Below are 4,378 nucleotides of genomic sequence, written 5' to 3' on the forward strand. Positions count from 1 at the left end.
ATATATTTCGGGAATTTTATTTGTGAAATTGATCATTAGTGGATATCCCCTGTGGGCTTTGGTTTGTGGGTTCACTTGGATATAAAAAATTGTAAGCTGCATGTTGAATACATTTTGCTATGCTACTTAATGTTTAATTATGCAGTTTCTTACTAATCAAAAGTTTCATATGTAGAATACTAAATTGAATCTAATAGTATGATTGTTAGTTGCTGTTGGTTGTTAGAGAAGAGATAAAAGACCGAGAATGTCATCATCTGGGTCTCCGCAACATTAAAATTGAAATGGATTTGGACATTGATTTTTAGTTTATTTAGTTTACGGCTTGATCTTTGGATTTAGATTTTGGATTTATTGTATTTGTTATAGTGTTCCTTGGATTTCATATTTTATTTTTTTACAGGGCTTATAATTTTTAAACTTTTCATATTAGATAACACCTTCATGCTGATGTCAGCATGACATCATCTTGTTGACATCAGCATCTGTAGGCTACTTTGAAGAAATGAAGAATTTAGTTAATGTTCAAAAGTTAGTTAAATACAATTAATGGACAAGGACTACCGAAGTTAGGCTGATAAAAATGAATTGCTGTACAAAAGTAACAGAAGTACAAAGTCTGTTTAGTCCGTTCATCCACTTAAGTTGAGTAACGGAAGCGCAAAAGCTGATAAAAATGAATTTCTGTTGGACGTTGAAGTGCTAAGATGATCAAAGAAACGAAACTACAAAGCTATTAAGTGTTTCTCTCCTGGCCTTAGCTAGAAGTTTTAGGAAGACATACTTAGAGAAAGAAGAGAATGCAAATGAAGAAGGTTTTGAGGCCTAAAACTATGGTTAAAAAAAAAAATAAATGTCCCCACCATCCAGCCAAAGGTCTCCTCCAAAAGGCCAAAAAAAAGAAAGAAAAAAAAGAAAAAGGAAGCTATTCAGGCTAATGAAGACCATAATAGGATGTATATGGAGGAGTGAGATATGATCCACATACTGAGAGATACTCAATTGATTGTTCACTGTACCAACGTCCACAAAGACGGTTACTTTTGATAGTTACGAGAACCGAACCTAATTTTCATGAAGTGTTCAAGGAATAAACTATAAGAACTAAGAAAAGTGCAATGAATAGGCTAAGAGAAAGAAACTAATTAATATTTACCAAGAAACTTCCCATCCAAGATTCTTGGTATTTTCTCTTCTATTTGTGGTTTTCTTTGTTGAAGATTTAAAAAGAAGACCTTTCCTCCTACCAGAGATGAGCAAAACTGGAGAATTTGGACCACTTCAGACCCAAACCCGATAAATTTTCCTAAAGGGATGTAGACTCAGAATTTGTTATTATGAGGAGACAACTAGCGGAAAAATTGGCATGCAAAAAGATAAAACCTCTAATAACCCATGAAGAACTTGTTTTTCACCTCAAGTTAACTACTCAGAACCTATACTTCAAGGTATTAACTTTTCTACCAACTTCTTATATTTCAATCTTGAACATATTTATCATTTCTATTTACAGACTTCAAATTTCAGTAACTTATAATTAATGTATCAAATGATTTCAATGTCCTGATATTAACATAAAAGAAAAAAAGAGGTCCGTGTTGGGGAAATTGAGAACTGCTTCCATGGAACCATTGGCATCGTTTTTTAGCCTGCATTAGTAGTTTCTCCAAAAATGAAACTCACTCCAACTAAAACTTTCTTCAGATTCATGAATGTTGAAGCTGATGAACAACTTAATTTTCTTGTTACTGCATTAACAACAATGTTCAATACAGTCTGACTCATAACTGCAAATTTTATCATAAACCACAATAATTAAAACTGTCGATCAAATAATTATCACCAGCTATTTTTATACAAGCACGGAAAGAAAGAAAAAATGAAATTTACATACCTATCCTGCAAATCTCTTCGATAGATATTAATCACTTCTATTCAAGCACCAAGGAGAAGAAGCATGGTTTCTTTCATGCTTAGCAAATGCTTTCTCAAAATTACCCATCTGTTTTCTTTCACCAATTGATCCACATCATAGAAATTGGAATCACTTTTTGTCCCAATGTCTTCTTACATCCAATAATCTTAACAAGTTAAGCCAAGCACCAAAGAGAAGAAACATAGTTTCCTGAGAAAACAACAATTGAAATTCTCGATTTTTCAATTGCATCTAGGAGTTCTGATGAAATGGGTTTTCCTATCCCGAGTGCTTTGACTCCTTTATGAGTCAAAGCAAAATTTCACTGATCATCTCTATTCTGTTTTGACTCATAAAGGAGTCAAAGAACTTGAGATAGAAAAACCCATTTCATCAAAACCCCTTCATGCAATCGAAAAATCGAGAATTTCAATTGTTGTTTTCTCAAAAAACTATGCTTCTTCTCCTTGGTGCTTGGATAAACTTGTTAATATTATTGAATGTAAGAACACATTGGGACAAAAAGTGGTTCCAATTTTCTATGATGTGGATCAATTGGTGGGTTTAGGGTTTAGGTTTACGATTCCAATTTTACGAGTCAAAGCATAATAGAGATGACCCTTGAAATTCTTTCTGGTGTCTTCACCTCAAAAACTTAGGAACACATCATATTTCCAACCAGAGGAAGAAGATCCATATGAAGAGACTCTTTGGATGCTCATGATGAAAACAACTATCAATTGACTTGAATCAACTAGCTTTGTTTATGCAAGTTACAAGTCTGTCTATGTAACCAGATTCCTCCTATGCAGGACACTGAAAATTTGGAAACTCTATGCAGGACACTGAAAATTTGGAAAAACAAAAAAATATATAATTTCCAGAAAAAAAAAAATACATCCAAGAGAACGATCCAACTCTGATCTTGTGTAGATCTGTAAATTAAACTTAGAACAGAATATATTCAAAATCCTACTGAGTTGTAAGATTAGTTTCACTAATTTTCCCTCAAAGAAAGAACAATTAGATTTGCCAGATCCTTAAACTAAAAAAATAAAATAAATAAAATAACACAAGCAGATTTTAAGGAAACCAAGAAAACTTACAGCTTTCGCCAAAAGAACTTTAATCTGATCAGTCGAAGAACATTTCCGTGTGAAACTAAAACGAAATCAAAGACAAAAGCAAAAGATAGTCTGTCTTGCTCGGAAGGCAGAGATTTTTTGCGCGTGAAGTAAAACAAACTTGTATAGAAACCCCAAGGTTTTGACGATGACATCAACGCCCTATATTTACAAACTATGAGACAGTCCATATATTAATCTTTATCTATTTAATTTTCTCTTAAAGGCTTTGTCCAATAATTTTTTTTTTTAATTTTACGTATTTATAAAATTAATTAAAAACAATAAATTTTTTTATATTTTTAATCAAAACTTGTGCATAATTCGTAGTTCATAAGGGTAATTTTCATAAAATCCTGCTAATCATCAAACCCTTGCATGATTGTCAAATAGACAGAAAAGGGGGGAAAAAATCCAAGCAATAATTGCTTATTTATTAACAGTAAAATGAGTATTAAAATTATACACTTTTTGCATAGTCGTTACGAATAAGTGATTATGTGTAACCAATTATTTATCTTGCTGGAGATTAAATATTAAATTCAACAAATATAGAAATATGCTTTAGCGCTTAATTTATTTGTTTGAAAAGTAATTTATAATTCAAAACCCAAAAGAATTACACTAGGGTCAGGTAAAATACTAGATTGGAAATTAAAAAATGAAGCAATATGAGCCATAGACATAAGTTCCAAATAAAATTAAATATTTAACTTTTACCTCATGGAATAGCTTCACGCTGCAAAAGAGCAGTCACAGGCATAAATAGATACTTCCCCGACTAAGTGTACCCTATCAAGTATATAAAAAATATAATTAATAAAAGCACCAAGGCAATTTTAAGCTGAAAAAAGGAAGAATTAAGTGCACCAAAGGCATTAAATGCTACAAATATGGGGGGGAGACGGAAAGAAACAAACACAAAGACATGTTACACTTGGGGACAATTTCCACATTCCGATCCAGCCCATGATTTTCTAACCTTGAAACCAAGAGAGAAAACATGAGATTTAAAAGGGAAACCCAAACACATCCATTAATTGAACTTTAAAATAAATGAAAAGAAAGAAAGAGAGCAGTCAACTGGATACTTTTGGCGGATAAGTTAATTGATTTAGGAACAGCAACTTTCCCCAGTCATGCCACGTCTTCTGGCAGAAGCCATCTGCAAAATATTTACATTAGATTAAATAAAAAATTAAAAAAAAAAAAAGCTTACAACATAATAGATTATAACCATATACATCCAAACATGCTCATAAGCCTATACTGATTGTAAACTAATTACGTCAAATGCATCAAAGCAACTTGCACAAGGGGAAAATAACAAAAACAGGCC

At 32.2% G+C, this 4,378-nt stretch overlaps 1 long non-coding RNA gene across 1 annotated transcript; it reads right to left on the reverse strand.

Annotated features, from left to right (window-relative positions):
• Positions 1-1,442: 1,442 nt before the first annotated feature.
• Positions 1,443-3,833, reverse strand: LOC116125917. Its single transcript, XR_004127394.1, has 4 exons — positions 3,760-3,833; positions 3,022-3,076; positions 1,895-2,731; positions 1,443-1,787 (listed from the first exon to the last, which is right to left on the reverse strand). It is a non-coding gene; the product is annotated as an uncharacterized LOC116125917 (long non-coding RNA).
• Between the last annotated feature and the right edge of the window lie 545 nt (positions 3,834-4,378).

This window comes from Pistacia vera, unplaced genomic scaffold (genome assembly GCF_008641045.1).
Source record: "Pistacia vera cultivar Batoury unplaced genomic scaffold, PisVer_v2 Contig173, whole genome shotgun sequence".
Lineage (NCBI taxonomy): Eukaryota > Viridiplantae > Streptophyta > Magnoliopsida > Sapindales > Anacardiaceae > Pistacia > Pistacia vera.